General features: G+C 38.8%; 1 long non-coding RNA gene across 1 annotated transcript in view; it reads left to right on the top strand.

Moving 5' to 3' along the window:
* The first annotated feature begins 4,462 nt into the window (after positions 1 to 4,462).
* The window catches only part of Gm46102, a 40,448-nt gene continuing 27,409 nt past the window's right edge, over positions 4,463 to 17,501 (top strand). Inside the window, exon 1 of the long non-coding RNA XR_001779091.1 lies at positions 4,463 to 5,539. This is a non-coding gene — a long non-coding RNA (predicted gene, 46102). The remainder of the gene's footprint in view (positions 5,540 to 17,501) is intronic.

The following is a 17,501-nucleotide window of genomic DNA, read 5'->3' as shown; positions in this document are numbered from 1 at the left end:
TTCCCCAATAAAAAGACATAGACTAACAGACTGGCTACACAAACAGGACCCAACATTCTGCTGCTTACAGGAAACCCATCTCAGGGAAAAAGACAGACACTACCTCAGAGTGAAAGGCTGGAAAACAATTTTCCAAGCAAATGGACTGAAGAAACAAGCTGGAGTAGCCATTTTAATATCGGATAAAATCGACTTCCAACCCAAAGTTATCAAAAAAGACAAGGAGGGACACTTCATACTCATCAAAGGTAAAATCCTCCAAGAGGAACTCTCAATTCTGAATATCTACGCACCAAATGCAAGGGCAGCCACATTCATTAGAGACACTTTAGTAAAGCTCAAAGCATACATTGCACCTCACACAATAATAGTGGGAGACTTCAACACACCACTTTCTTCAAAGGACAGATCGTGGAAACAGAAACTAAACAGGGACACAGTGAAACTAACAGAAGTTATGAAACAAATGGACCTGACAGATATCTACAGAACATTTTATCCTAAAACAAAAGGATATACCTTCTTCTCAGCACCTCATGGGACCTTCTCCAAAATTGACCATATAATTGGTCACAAAACAGGCCTCAATAGATACAAAAATATTGAAATTGTCCCATGTATCCTATCAGACCACCATGGCCTAAGACTGATCTTCAATAACAACATAAATAATGGAAAGCCAACATTCACGTGGAAACTGAATGACACTCTTCTCAATGATACCTTGGTCAAGGAAGGAATAAAGAAAGAAATTAAAGACTTTTTAGAGTTTAATGAAAATGAAGCCACAACGTACCCAAACCTATGGGACACAATGAAAGCATTTCTAAGAGGGAAACTCATAGCGCTGAGTGCCTCCAAGAAGAAACGGGAGACAGCACATACTAGCAGCTTGACAACACATCTAAAAGCCCTAGAAAAAAAGGAAGCAAATTCACCCAAGAGGAGTAGACGGCAGGAAATAATCAAACTCAGGGGTGAAATCAACCAAGTGGAAACAAGAAGAACTATTCAAAGAATTAACCAAACGAGGAGTTGGTTCTTTGAGAAAATCAACAAGATAGATAAACCCTTAGCTAGACTCACTAAAGGGCACAGGGACAAAATCCTAATTAACAAAATCAGAAATGAAAAGGGAGACATAACAACAGATCCTGAAGAAATCCAAAACACCATCAGATCCTTCTACAAAAGGCTATACTCAACAAAACTGGAAAACCTGGACGAAATGGACAAATTTCTGGACAGATACCAGGTACCAAAGTTGAATCAGGATCAAGTTGACCATCTAAACAGTCCCATATCACCTAAAGAAATAGAAGCAGTTATTAATAGTCTCCCAACCAAAAAAAGCCCAGGACCAGATGGGTTTAGTGCAGAGTTCTATCAGACCTTCAAAGAAGATCTAATTCCAATTCTGCACAAACTATTTCACAAAATAGAAGTAGAAGGTACTCTACCCAACTCATTTTATGAAGCCACTATTACTCTGATACCTAAACCACAGAAAGACACAACAAAGATAGAGAACTTCAGACCAATTTCTCTTATGAATATCGATGCAAAAATCCTCAATAAAATTCTCGCTAACCGAATCCAAGAACACATTAAAGCAATCATCCATCCTGACCAAGTAGGTTTTATTCCAGGGATGCAGGGATGGTTTAATATACGAAAATCCATCAATGTAATCCATTATATAAACAAACTCAAAGACAAAAACCACATGATCATCTCGTTAGATGCAGAAAAAGCATTTGACAAGATCCAACACCCATTCATGATAAAAGTTTTGGAAAGATCAGGAATTCAAGGCCCATACCTAAACATGATAAAAGCAATCTACAGCAAACCAGTAGCCAACATCAAAGTAAATGGAGAGAAGCTGGAAGCAATCCCACTAAAATCAGGGACTAGACAAGGCTGCCCACTTTCTCCCTACCTTTTCAACATAGTACTTGAAGTATTAGCCAGAGCAATTCGACAACAAAAGGAGATCAAGGGGATACAAATTGGAAAAGAGGAAGTCAAAATATCACTTTTTGCAGATGATATGATAGTATATATAAGTGACCCTAAAAATTCTACCAGAGAACTCCTAAACCTGATAAACAGCTTCGGTGAAGTAGCTGGATATAAAATAAACTCAAACAAGTCAATGGCCTTTCTCTATACAAAGAATAAACAGGCTGAGAAAGAAATTAGGGAAACAACACCCTTCTCAATAGTCACAAATAATATAAAATATCTTGGCGTGACTCTAACTAAGGAGGTGAAAGATCTGTATGATAAAAACTTCAAATCTCTGAAGAAAGAAATTAAAGAAGATCTCAGAAGATGGAAAGATCTCCCATGCTCATGGATTGGCAGGATCAACATTGTAAAAATGGCTATCTTGCCAAAAGCAATCTACAGATTCAATGCAATCCCCATCAAAATTCCAACTCAATTCTTCAACGAATTGGAAGGAGCAATTTGCAAATTTGTCTGGAATAACAAAAAACCTAGGATAGCAAAAAGTCTTCTCAAGGATAAAAGAACTTCTGGCGGAATCACCATGCCAGACCTAAAGCTTTACTACAGAGCAATTGTGATAAAAACTGCATGGTACTGGTATAGAGACAGACAAGTAGACCAATGGAATAGAATTGAAGATCCAGAAATGAACCCACACACCTATGGTCACTTGATCTTCGACAAGGGAGCTAAAACCATCCAGTGGAAGAAAGACAGCATTTTCAACAATTGGTGCTGGCACAACTGGTTGTTATCGTGTAGAAGAATGCGAATCGATCCATACTTATCTCCTTGTACTAAGGTCAAATCTAAGTGGATCAAGGAACTTCACATAAAACCAGAGACACTGAAACTTATAGAGGAGAAAGTGGGGAAAAGCCTTGAAGATATGGGCACAGGGGAAAAATTCCTGAACAGAACAGCAATGGCTTGTGCTGTAAGATCGAGAATCGACAAATGGGACCTAATGAAACTCCAAAGTTTCTGCAAGGCAAAAGACACCGTCAATAAGACAAAAAGACCACCAACAGATTGGGAAAGGATCTTTACCTATCCTAAATCAGATAGGGGACTAATATCCAACATATATAAAGAACTCAAGAAGGTGGACTTCAGAAAATCAAATAACCCCATTAAAAAATGGGGCTCAGAACTGAACAAAGAATTCTCACCTGAGGAATACCGAATGGCAGAGAAGCACTTGAAAAAATGTTCAACATCCTTAATCATCAGGGAAATGCAAATCAAAACAACCCTGAGATTCCACCTCACACCAGTCAGAATGGCTAAGATCAAAAATTCAGGTGACAGCAGATGCTGGCGAGGATGTGGAGAAAGAGGAACACTCCTCCATTGTTGGTGGGAGTGCAGGCTTGTACAACCACTCTGGAAATCAGTCTGGCAGTTCCTCAGAAAACTGGACATAGTACTACCGGAGGATCCAGCAATACCTCTCCTGGGCATATATCCAGAAGATGCCCCAACAGGTAAGAAGGACACATGCTCCACTATGTTCATAGCAGCCTTATTTATAATAGCCAGAAGCTGGAAAGAACCTAGATGCCCCTCAACAGAGGAATGGATACAGAAAATGTGGTACATCTACACAATGGAGTACTACTCAGCTATTAAAAAGAATGAATTTATGAAATTCCTAGCCAAATGGATGGACCTGGAGGGCATCATCCTGAGTGAGGTAACACATTCACAAAGAAACTCACACAATATGTATTCACTGATAAGTGGATATTAGCCCCAAACCTAGGATACCCAAGATATAAGATATAATTTGCTAAACACATGAAACTCAAGGAGAATGAAGACTGAAGTGTGGACACTATGCCCCTCCTTAGATTTGGGAACAAAACACCCATGGAAGGAGTTACAGAGACGGAGTTTGGAGCTGAGATGAAAGGATGGACCATGTAGAGACTGCCATAGCCAGGGATCCACCCCATAATCAGCATCCAAACGCTGACACCATTGCATACACTAGCAAGATTTTATTGAAAGGACGCAGATGTAGCTGTCTCTTGTGAGACTATGCCGGGGCCCAGCAAACACAGAAGTGGATGCTCACAGTCAGCTAATGGATGGATCATAGGGCTCCCAATGGAGGAGCTAGAGAAAGTAGCCAAGGAGCTAAAGGGATCTGCAACCCTATAGGTGGAACAACATTATGAGCTAACCAGTACCCCGGAGCTCTTGACTCTAGCTGCATATATATCAAAAGATGGCCTATTCGGCCATCACTGGAAAGAGAGGCCCATTGGACTTGCAAACTTTATATGCCCCAGTACAGGGGAATACCAGGGCCAAAAAGGGGGAGTGGGTGGGCAGGGGAGTGGGGGTGGGTGGATATGGGGGACTTTTGGTATAGCATTGGAAATGTAAATGAGTTAAATACCTAATAAAAAATGGAAAAAAAAAAATAAGTGCTGGGAACTGACCCCAAGTGCTATTCAAGAGCAGCTAATGTTCTATGCTAAACGTCTCCAGCCCCAGCACATTCTGACAAATCTGAACTTTTAACCTCTACCCCAATATTTGATCTCTTATCTACCCAAAGGGATGGAAAATCTATGGAGACCATGCATACGGATGTTTATAACAGATTTGTGCACAATTTATTCTAACATATTGAAGCAACCAGATTATCCTTCAGTGTGTGGACAGTCAAACCAAATTAACCTATACAATGAAAATTTTATTTAGCACTAAAAAGAAATGGACTCTCAAGACATAAAAAGATGAGGAAAAATAAATGCATAACACAAAAGGGAAAGGCAAAAGGCAAGCTGGAGTCTGATTATTTGAAGTTAACTGCAGAAAAAGCTATGAAGATAGTATCAATATCAGAACTTCAGGAGCTGTGAAGAGTAGAGCTCAGGAGGGTTTGAAGACACTAATATTATCTGACACTGTGCAAAGCTGAATACATGTAGTGACATGTTTGTGAAGACTCATATTGCACATAACCAGGAGAGATAAGAAGTGTATGTTATAGTCTTAGGTCATTATTGATGAAGGTCCATCAGTTCTGACAAAGTAGCACTCTAGCAGAGATGTGTCTCATGGCCTTGGGCACCTGAGCAGGTGGGAAAAATACAGAAATTTTAGTGTATTTCATTCTGGTTTACTATGAAACTGGAAAGGCTCTTAAAAACAATTCCATCTTTAAAAGCATTGTCAGTTAGAAAGTTTGAAGATGAGATTTAAATGTTAAGTGGGATTTAGCACAGAATGTCTTTTGTTTTGTTTTAAATTTTAATTGGGAATTTAGGTATAAACGGGACAGGGGGATATTTTACTTTAAAAGTGTCAAAATGTGCCAAAATGTGCCAAAGTGCTATAATTTCTGAGTTTGTTTTTGTAAAAGTTTATTCTCTGCACATGTCTGTGCTTATGTCAGTATCCAAGGAGGCCAAGGGATGGTGTTGGTACACTGGAATTGGAGTTACAGGCCATTACAAGCTGCCCAGTTTGGCTACTGTGAGCTGAATATGGATTGTCAACAAACACAGTAAGTATTCTTAACCCTTGAGCCACATTTCCAGTCCACTAATTGTTTTTCCTATTTTAAAGGAGTTAAAATATCAGTAAATTCCAAGGCTCCATTAAGTGTTATAATCATATCTATACTGATGCAGCATTTGACAGTTATTGTTAGCTAAGTGATAAACTGTGTTCCTTATGCAGATATCTGTCACAGACTAAAATGAGTGTATCATATAATTTTGAAGGTATCATCCACTTATTTCAGAATCTATTTTAATTAAATAAGTAGATGTCCAAAAGAAGAAATCAATAGCTTACCTTAGTAGATATCTCTCCTTCTCCATGCCCTCTCCTCTCTCCCTCTGTCTTTCTTTCCCTCCCATCTCACCTTTCTTGCTCTTTGTAACTGATGTTAGGCAGTGAAAAAAGTTTACAAGGTATTTCTCCTATATGAATAACAGTCAAGCACCACAGCACACCGAAGAGCCAGGACTGACTTTTCCAGCTGAAAAGTGTCTGGAGATGCAAGAGTGCTTCGATGCCTCGTGTGTATGTGTGTGTGTGTGTGTGTGTGTGTGTGTGAGAGAGAGAGAGAGAGAGAGAGAGAGAGAGAGAGAGAGAGAGAGAGAGAGTATGTATACACGTGTGTTATCTTATGAATATGTATATCTGTGTATGTGTATATGTTAGTATGTATATATGCATGTATATGATTGTATGCATTTATATATGTGGATGTGTACCTGTTTCTATTTTCCACATTTAAAATTAGCCACTAAGAAGTCTGAAATGTTTGCAAAACAATGAAATAAATGCTTATTAATCTATCAGACATAAGTGTATATTTACAGCATGTGAGAAGTAGAAAGAAGATGGAAAAGAAATAAAAGGGAAAAGGGTCAAGGATAGACATAGCATGCTAAACTGTTCTCTTGCAAAGTAGGAAGAAATGACATACAGATAGAAAAGAACAAGCCCATCTTTTGAAGTATGGCATAAATAGCAGAACTGTTGACTAAATGTATAAATAAATAAATAAATAAATAAATAAATAAATAATATAAAAATGGTAAATTCTTTCAATGTGAATTTTTGTATAAAGAATTAAAAATGAATAGGAAGCAGTTCTTTCTTGTCTTAAACCCTTTAATTTAAAACTGTTATATATATATAGTATCAATATCAGTATATATATATACATATATTTATATATATGTATGTATGTATATATCATGTACTGGCTTTACATGAATATAAGCAAAAATGTTAATTTAAAGAGATTTCAGAGTCTTGGTTGGAGATAAATCATGAGGAAGGGGAATAAAATTAAGTTAAATTTATAAGGTTGTAATGATTTGACCCAGAAACTACACTTCTAGTAATATTCCCTTAAGAAATATTCAGAAATGAGGACAAAGATTTATGTAGCAGAATGTGTGTTACAGTATTCATCACAATGGTAAAACCTTGGGGCCACTTACACAATAAATATTGAGAGATAGCTTAAAGAAATTATAGTTTAAATATAAGTAGGTTATTAAAAAGTCACTTAATCATTTTGAGATTATCTCGGAGGCTCTATAATATTTACATAATGGTATTACCGTGTGTGTGTGTGTGTGTGTGTGTGTGTGTGTGCTTGTGTGTGTTTGTGTATGTCTGTATGTTTGTGTGTATAAGGATTACATACAGAATTACTGAGCAAATGCATGACCCCAGGATGTGTGTGTTTATGTGTGTGTACAGACACATATTTGTATGCAGAGCTTTATTATGAACAAATACTTTTGAAAGGAACTTCTAAAATTTCTACTCAAAAATAAAGACAATAATACTAGAAGGAAGAAATAAGGTTAAAAAGCCAATAGCAAACAAAACATAAATAGCATTTCCAAGTCTGAATGCACATGGACATTAAGGGCTTTAAAATATATCTATATAAAAATCTTAGAGGTTGGGTTGTACCTGGGAAGGAAAATGAATTAAAATGTTCTAAGTAACTTTCAAAAGAAAAAACTGTTTGAACATTTTAGCTTATGTACTCTATAGCTGCTGAGCTAACTGCTAAAACAAATTGAGATTTCTCAAGTCCAATATAGTATAAGTGAGAAAATGGGACAAGGGAGATGGAATAGATTGATTTAAAAAGGCAAGAATGGAAAAAACAAAAATCAAGGGTGGATAGAGGTAAGAAAACAATAATCAATATGAAAGAAAACAGAAATTAATATAGATATAACAATTAGCACTGTAAATACATTAAACCTGACATTTAAAAGCAAAACATCATCATGTAGGGTATTTAAAACATAGCTGGCACCTACCAACTAGAGACAGAAGACACTGACTGTATTCTAACAGGAATGCAATGAGAACCATCTGAATCATCAAGTCAGCCAACACACCCCATGCAACAGTGCTATGTGACTAGGTATGTTAAAGAAGACAGTGAGACTGCCAGCTGTGAACACTGGCTGTGCTGTTATAGACCCCTACACACTAGAATACCAGCACCAGTTTGTATTACCATTCTTAGTTGGCAAAGTAGCTCATGTCTGGAAAATGGGCAAGAAGTCAGACTTTAACAAGGCTAGCCTCCCTATCCACCACCTTTCCTGATCATATCCAAGTCCATGTCTTATGTAATCCTTTTGTTTTAGTTAAGGTTTCATTGCAGTGAAGGAAAAATATGTCCAATGTTACCCTTATAAAGGGAAACATTTACTTAGGGCTAGCTTAGTGTTTCAGAGGTTCAGTCCATTATTATCATGACAGGAAACATGGCATTATGTAGGCAGACATAGTGCTGGAGAAATTCTATATCTTTACCTGAAGGTAACCAGGAGAGACTGTCTTCTTCAATCATCCAGGAAGAAACTCTCTTCCCCACTGAGCAGAGCTAGGGTGGAGACCTCACTAACCCCCCATAGTGACACACTCCCTCTAACAAGGCTATACCTCCTCAAATAAAGCCACACCTCCTAATAGTGCTACTTCCAGTGGGCTAAGCTTATTCAAACTACCATATCTTTCTGGACTGCCTGGCTGCCTTCCTTGCCTGTAGGGAAATTTCCTTCTCTGAGCAAGCTCATCTTTCTGTATTTTGCTGTGCTCCATTCTATAAGCTTGCCGCCATCTTAGTGAATAGATGCGTGTACCTTAGTTATGATTATGAGACGCTGGCCCCTGATGTCTGCCATGTCAGGCTATTGCTCTCACCCTCCCTAGCAAGCCCTGCAGTGCTAGTCTCTCCTGACTAATAGGCCATTCCTAAGCTTGGCAGCATGTGTTAGTCCCATTTCCAGTAGATTATTTATTGTCTTGGTAAATGGGTGGCATTGGGACCCTACACGCAAGGAACACTGGAAACTGGTGGGCCACCAAACAGCTGTTTCCCCAAGGTTTTTCCAGAGCTTCCTCTCCAGTTTTCCACTGTCTCGTTGCCATTTCTCTTGTCCTGGTCTTCTCCCCCTTTGAATATTTGGAACAGTAGTCTTAGGAACATGGTAAAGCAATGAACCACAGCATCGCCAGGGTGGCAATGCCTGCTATGGAAGGGCTGCTGTTGTCTCACTCTTCCAGCCAGAGTTAGAAGCTTCTGGAGGAACCACATACCCTCAGCTAGCACATCATCCTTGCAAGTTCGTGCTAAGCATTGAGACAGACCTTGAGACACATCTGCTCTATGACCTCTCTTACCTAGCAATCCTACATTTCTATACGTTATGTCAACACTGGGTATCATCTATGGCCTGATGACCAGGATGGAAGTAAGGTGAGTTCACACTGTGAAAAACAAGGTTTGGCCTTATATACCATGCTCATGTGTGTCATTCACCTTTGTTCTCCCAAAAGGCCAGAGGGATGTGGCTATGTGGGAGAGTCCCATATCTGCCGTGGTGATGTGTGGGCTAGTGTTGTAAGTCCAAGGAATGCAGAAATGCGAGATTCAAGAACATCAACACAGATATTCTAAATGTTGAGCACCACTCCTATTCCACTTGGTGGTTTGGACATTAGAACCACAAACTATAACTTTTACAAAGAAACATGGATATTTACCTATGACTTTAAAGTAGGCAGGGAATCTTATATAGAATGCAAAATATGCTCACCATAAAATAACTAATACAGAAGTAGGAGATTATGTTTTTTAAAATATAGTAAGTTAAAACTCCCTAAAGTAGAAAGACAGCTCAGTAGTTGAGAGTTCATATTGATCTTGCAGAGGACTCAATTTACAGTCCCAGCACCCAGATCAGTGCAGCTCCCAGACTTCTTCAACTCTAGTTCCAAGGATTCAACACCACCTTCTACCATCTGAGCACACATTAATTTATGTGCGAATATACATACACATACATTTTCTCTCTCTCTGTTTCACATAAATACACTTCTTTTGTGATTGGGTTACCTCACTAAGGATGATATCCTCCAGATCCATCCATTTCTCCAAGAATTTCATAAATTTATTGTTTTTAATTGCTGAGTAGTACTCCATTGGCTAAATGTACCACATTTTCTATATCCATTCATCTGATGAGGGACATCTGGGTGTTTTCCAGCTTCTGGCCATTATAAATGAGGCTGCTATGAACATAATGGAGCATTTGTTCTTCTTACCAGTTGGAACTTCTTCTGGGTATATGGTGAATCTTTCAGTAGTATTATTTCAAATTTTCGGAGGAACCTCCAGGATGACTTCCAGAGTGGGTGTACAAGCTTGCAATCCCACCGGCAATGGAGGAGTGTTCCTCTTTCTCCACATCCTCGCCAGCATCTTCTGTCACCTGAATTTTTTATCTTAGCCATTCTGACTGGTATGAGGTGGAATCTCAGGGTTGTTTTGATTTGCATTTCCCTGATGATTAAGGATGTAGAACATTTTTTCAGGTGCTTCTCAGCCATTCAGTATTACTCAGTTGAGAATTCATTGTTTAGCTCTGAATTAAAAATGGGGTTATTTGAATTTCTGGAGTACAGCTTCTTGAGCTCTTTGTATATATTGGATATTAGTCCCCTATCAGATTTAGGATTGGTAAAATTCCTTTTCCTATCTGTTTGTGGCCTTTTTGTCTTATTGACAATGTCTTTTGCCTTACAGAAGCTTTGCAATTTTGTGAGGTCCCATTTGTCAATTCTTGATCTTACAGCACGAGCCATTGCTTATCTGTTTAGGAATTTTTCCCCTGTGCCCATATCTTCGAGGCTTTTCCCTACTTTCTCCTCTATTAATTTCAGTGTCGTTGGTCTTATGTGGAGGTCTTTGATCCACTTAGACTTGAGCTTTGTACAAGGAGATTAGAATGGATCAATTCCCATTCTTGTACATGATAACTGCCAGTTGTGCCAGCACCATTTGTTGAAAATGCTGTCTTTTTTTTCTATGGATGGTTTTAGCTCCCTTGCCAAGTACCATAGCTGTGTGGGTTAATTTTTGGATCTTCAATTCTATTCCATAGATCTACCTGTCTATCATTGTACCAGTACCATGCAGTTTTTTTTTTTATCATAATTGCTCTGTAGTACAGCTTATTGTCAGGCATGGTGATTCCACCAGAGGTTATTTTATTGTTGACAATAGCTTTTCTATCCTAGAAATTTTTTTTCCAGATGAATTTGCAAATTGCCCTTTCTATCTAATTGAAGAATTGAGTTGGAATTTTGATAGGGATTGCATTGAATCTATAGATTGCTTTCGGCAGGATAGCCATTTTTACTCTATTAATCCTGCTGATCCGTTTGTATGGGAGATCTTTCCATCTTCTGCCATTTTCTTCGATTTCTTTCTTCAGAGACTTGAAGTTCTTATCATACAGATCTTTCATTTCCTTGGTTAGAGTCACACTAAGGTATTTTATATTATTTGTGACTATTGTGAAGGGTGTTGTTTCCCTAATTTCTTTCTCAACCCATTAATCCTTTGTGTAGAGGAAGGCCATTGATTTGTTTGAGTTAATTTTATATCCAATTACTGCACCGAAGGTGTTTATCAGGTTTAGGAGTTCTCTGGTGGAATTTTTGGGGTCACTTATACTATCATATCATCTGCAAATAGTGATATTTTGACTTCTTCCTTTCCAATTTGTATCGCCTTGATGTCCTTTTGTTGTCGAATTGCTCTGGCTAGAAATTCAAGTACTATATTGAATAGGTAGGGAGACAGTGGGCATCATTGTCTAGTCACTGATTTTAGTGGGATTGCTTCCAGCTTCTCTGCATGTACTTTGATGTTGGCTACTGGTTTGCTGTAGATTGCTTTTATTATGTTTAAGTATGGGCCTTGAATTCGTGATATTTCTGAAACTTTTATCATGAAGTGGTGTTGGATTTTGTCAAATGCTTTCTCAGCATCTAATGAGATGATCATGTGATTTTTTTCTTTGAGTTTGTTTATATAGTGGATTACGTTGATGGATTTCCATATATTAAACCATCCCTACATCCCTGGGATGGAGCCTACTTGGTCATGATGGATGATCGTTTTGATGTGTTCTTGGATTCGGTTTGCAAGGATTTTATTGAGTATTTTTGCATTGATATTCATAAGGGAAATTGGTCTGAAGTTCTCTTTCTTTGTTGGATCTTTGTGTGGTTTAGGTATCAGAGTAATTGTGGCTTCATAGAATGAATTGGGTAGGGAACCTTCTGTTTCTATTTTGTGGAATAGTTTGAGAAGAGTTGGAATTAGGTCTTCTTTGAAGGTCTGATAGAACTCTGCACTAAAAGCATCTAGTCCTAGGCTTTTTTGTTTGGGAGACTATTGATGGCTACTTCTATTTCTTCACAGGAAATGGGACTGTGTAGATGGTTAATCTGATCCTGATTTAACTTGGGTACCTGGTATCCTTCTAGGAAGTTGTCCATTTCATCCAGGTTTTCTAGTTTTGTTGTGTATAGCCTTTTGTAGTAGGATCTGATGATGTTTTGGATTTCCTCAGGTTCTGTTGATATGTCTCCTTTTTCATTATTCATTTTGTTAATTAGGATACTGTCCCTGTGCCCTCTAGTTAGTCTGGCTAAGGGTTTATCTATCTTCTTGATTTTCTCAAAGAACCAACTCCTGATTGGTTGATTCTTTGAATAGTTCTTTCTGTTTCTACTTGGTTGATATCAGTCCTGAGTTTGATTATTTCCTGCCATCTATTCCTCTTGGGTGAATTTGCTTAATTTAGTTCTAGAGCTTCTAGGTGTCCTGTCAGTCTGCTAGTGTATCCTCTCTCTAGTTTCTTTATGGAGGTACTCAGGGCTACGAGTTTTTCACTTAGGACTTCCTTCATTGTGTCCCATAAGTTTAGGTATGGTGTGGCTTCATTTTCATTAAACTCTAAAAAGTCTTTAATTTCTTACTTTATTTCGTCCTTGACCAAGGAATCATTGAGTAGAGTGTTGTTCAGTTTCCACGTGAATTTTGGCTTTCTATTATTTATGTTGTTATTTAAGATCAGCCTTAGTCCCTGGTGATCTGATAGGATTCATGGGATAATTTCAATATTTTTCTATGTGTTGAGTCCTGTTTTGTGACCAATTATATGGTCAATTTTTGAGGAGGTACCATGTGGCAATGAGAAGAAGGTATATCCTTTTGTTTTAGGATAAAATGTTCTGTAAAGATCAATTAAATCTCTTTGTTTCATAACTTCTGTTAGTGTCCATGTGTCTCTGTTTAGTTTCTATTTCCATGATCTGTCCATTGGTGAGAGTTGGGTGTTGAAGTCTCCCATTATTATAGTATGAGGTACAATGTGTGCTTTGAGCTTTACTAAAGTTTCTTTAATAAGTGTGGCTACCTTTGTATTTGGAGCATAGATATTCAGAATTTAGAGTTCATCTTGGTAGATTTTACCTTTGATGAATATGAAGTGCCCTTTGTCTTTTTTGATAACTTTCGTTGGAAGTCAATTTTATTCGATATAAGAATGGTTACTCCAGCTTGTTTCTTCAGACCATCTGCATGGAAAATTATTTTCCAGTCTTTCCCTCTGAGGTAGTGTCTTTCCTTTACCCTGAGGTGGGTTTCCTCTAAGCAACAAAATGTTAGGTCTTGTTTGTGTAGCCAGTCTATTAGTCTATGTCTTTTTATTGGGGAATTGAGTCCATTGATGTTAAGAGAAATCAAGGAAAAGTAATTTTTGCTTCCTGTTTTTTTGTTGTTGGTGTTGTTAAAGTTGGGATTCTGTTCTTGTGGCTGTCTTCTTTTAGGTTTGTTGAAGGATTACTTTCTTGCTTTTTCTAGGGTGTAGTTGCCATCCTTATGTTTATGTTTTCCCTTTATTATTCTTTGAAGGGCTGGATTTGTGGAAAGATATTGTATGAATTTGTTTTATCATGGAATACTTTGCTTTCTCCATCTATGGTAATTGAGATTTTTGCTGGGTATAGTAGCCTTGGCTGGCATTTGTGTTCTCTTGGGGTCTGTATATCGTCTGTCTAGGATCTTCTGGCTTTCAAAATCTCTGGTGAGAAGTCTGGTGTAATTCTAATAGTCCTGCCTGTATATGTTACTTGACCTTTTTCCCTTACTGCTTTTAATATTCTATCTTTATTTAGTGCATTTGTTGTTCTGATTGTTATGTGTCACGAGGAATTTCTTTTCTGGTCCAGTCTATTTGGAATTCTGTAGGCTTCTTGTATGTTCATGGGCATCTCTTTCTTTAGGTTTGAGAAGTTTCCTTTTATAATTTTGTTGAAGATATTTGTTGGCCTTTTAAGTTGAAAATCTTCATTCTCATCTACTCCTATTATCAGTAGGTTTGGTCTTCTCATTGTGTCCTGGATTTCCTGGATGTTTTGAGTGAGGATCTTTTTGCATTTTGCATTTTCTTTGATTGTTGTGCCCATGTTCTCTATAGAATCTTCTACACCTGAGATTCTTTCTTCCATCTCTTCTATTCTGTTGCTGATGCTAGCATGCATGGTTCCTGATTTCATTCCTAGGGTTTCTATCTCCAGCGTTGTCTCACTCTGTGTTTTCTTTATTGTGTCTACTTCCCTTTTTAGGTCTTGTATGTCTTGTTCAATTCCTTCACCTCTTTTGTTGTGTTTTCCTGTTTTTCTTTAAGGACTTCTACCTCTTTAGCAGTGTTTTCCTGTATTTCTTTAAGTGAGTTATTAAAGTATTTCTTGATGTCCTCTACCAGCATCAAGAGATATGATTTTAAAACTGAGTCTTGCATTTTGGGTGTGTTGGGGTACCCAGTACTGGCTGAGATGGGAGTGCTGGGTTCTGATGATGGTGAGTGGTCTTGGTTTCTGTTCGTAAGATTCTTAAGTTTGCCTTTTGCCATCTAGTAATCTCTGAAGTTAGTTTTTATAATTTTCTCTGGTTGGAGCTTGTTCCTCCTGTGATTCTGTTAGCGTCTGTCAGCAGACCTGTGAGTGTAGCTCTCTCCTGAGTTTCAGTGATCAGAGTACTCTCTGCAGGCAAGCTCTCCTCTTGCAGGGAAGGTACACAGATATGTGGCGTTTGGACCTGCCTCCTGGCTGAAGATGAAGGCCCAAAACAAGGCCTGTCCCAGAAGCTGTGTCACTTCTGCCTGTCCCTGTTTAGCTTTTGTTGTCTGCACTGTCACCTGCGCAGACTAGTCACTGAGGGATCTGAGACCCAAGATGGCTTCCCCAGGTTCTCCACAACAGAGCCCTCCCTGGCAGGGCATACATCTCTCCTCTGGCAGGGAAGGTGCCCGGATATCTGGAGCCCAAAATAGGGTCTGTCCCAGAAGCTGTGTCGCTTCTGCCTGTTCCAGAAGCTGTATAGCTTCTGTAGTATGCACACTTGTGCAGACTAGTCACTGAGGGATCCGGGACCCAAGATTGTGTATTGAGAATTTATTTATATATATAAATCTGACTGATTAATTATAAACTTCTAGAGATTTTTTTGGATGTTTTTTATTATATATTTTATTTATTTACATTTCAAATGTTATCCCCTTTTCTACTTTCCCCTCCAATAACCCCTTATCCCCTACCCCTTCCCCCTGCTCACCAACCTACCCACTCCTGCTTCCTGGCTCTGGACTTCCTCTATACTGGGACATAGAGCCTTCACAGGGCCAAGGGCTCCTCCCATTGATGACCCACTAGGTCATCCTCTGCTACATATGCAGCTAGAGCCATGAGTCTGTCTGGTTTTGGTGGTTGTTTATGGGATGGATCCCCAGGTGGGGCAGTCTTTGGATGGTCATTTCTTCAGTCTTTGCTCCGAACTTTGTATCTGTAACACATTCCATGGTTATTTTGTTCACCCTTGTAAGAAGGATCGAAGTATCCACACTTTTTTCTTCCTTCTTCTTGAGTTTCATGTGCTTTGCAAATTGTATCTTGGGCTAATATACATTTATTTGTGAGTGCATATGTTTTAGTGAGTTACTGGAATGTGAGATTGTCGACCAGAGGAGGTTTATGGCTGAGAACGTATGGGCAGCACTAAAACAAGTGAACCAGAACTGGGAAGAATGCGATCAGTTGCTGCTGGGGCTAGAATAGAGACAGAGGTAGTGGTATGGTGGCAAAGCGTGCATTTGCCAGATGTGCACCACAAAGGCTGTGGAGGTTTGGAAGCATGGGGCTGGCATGGTATCAACCTACCAGTGGGAACTTAGTGAGCTGGATGGAAAGATTTTGGAGCTCTGAGTCAGAGAGTTCCCATGAGATAAGACCAGCCAACCATTGCCCACAGGTAGATGGACTGCCAGCCCACTGGGGCAGAGATTTGCCGGCAGTGTTGTAGATTCATTCTCTTTAATATTTCCTGCAACACCAAAGCAACAAGACTCAAGTGTAATTTGAGTTTTCTTTCACAAGAATTTTATAATTCGGCACTGGAAAAAGCCATTCTGTTTTATGTTTGAGCCACTCTCAGGAGAATACTAGCTCTGCATAGCAAGAAACACACTTGCATTGGCAGCTCCCTTATTTCCGGGGTGGGCATTCTTAGGCTGTGCCAATACTCTGGAGATCCATGAACAGGTGGTCTGTAAATTCTTACTGACAGTTTTAAGACAGCTCTGCCTCTGAACACAAACAAAGGAGGTAAAATCCACTTTGAGATATCTGCAAAAGTAAAGACCATCATATGAGATGTTTCTTACACAAGTTTCATGTAGAGATGAAAAGATAATATGATACACATTTGAGAAATGTTATTTTAAAAAATACTGTTCTCAAATTGAAAAGTTTATCAAATTATTATTGGGTTGATGGATGTTCAGGTGTGCTTTACAAGACAAATTTACATTGCCTTTGAGGTCTTCATTTTTCATGACAAAAAATACTCTCAAGTGTCAGTTTTTGTTATTTATTCTTATTGATTTTTTTTAGACAGTGTGCAAAATAATTGACTTCTGAGCTGCAAGATGGCTCAGTGATTAAGAGCTTTTACTGTTCTTGCAGAAGACCTAGTTTGGTTCCCATGACCCATATCAGAGAGTTCACAAACATCTATACCCCAGCTCCAGGGAATGCAATAACCTCTGCTGGTCTCTATAAAAGAATATATGCGCATCATGCATATAAACTCATGCAAAACCCACACATACACATAATGGGAAAATAAATGAATAAATGTTCATTAAGTAATAATGGATTTCAGGATGACATTATCACACTTAATACTCTATTGAATTCTCTCACATTTTTCCCACTCTACTCTCTCCTGTACCCTCCCCCCACACTTCACTGCTGCTAGTCTAGCTTCCCCCACAAAAGGCCTTGATCCACTTTGATGTCATGGACACATATTATAAAACCATGTGTTATCGGTTGTCTTCCCCCTCACTCCTCTTACCCTCTCTGTGGGTCAAAAACGGGGTCCCAAGTCCACTTGGGGATAGGGCCACTGGGTGAAGCAGGACATGGGAAGTTTTGACTGTGCACACCCCCATGGAACCACTGGATAGGTGTTGAGCCACAGGACCCCACTCCAGGGGTGAGGAAGGTGCAGTCTGGGGTCCCCACAGAACGGATGGAGTCAGGCTCCAACTGTC

The sequence above is a fragment of the Mus musculus genome, chromosome 9 (assembly GCF_000001635.26).
Source record: "Mus musculus strain C57BL/6J chromosome 9, GRCm38.p6 C57BL/6J".
In the NCBI taxonomy this organism is placed as follows: Eukaryota; Metazoa; Chordata; class Mammalia; order Rodentia; family Muridae; genus Mus; species Mus musculus.
This window is presented reverse-complemented; position numbering and strand designations above follow the sequence as displayed.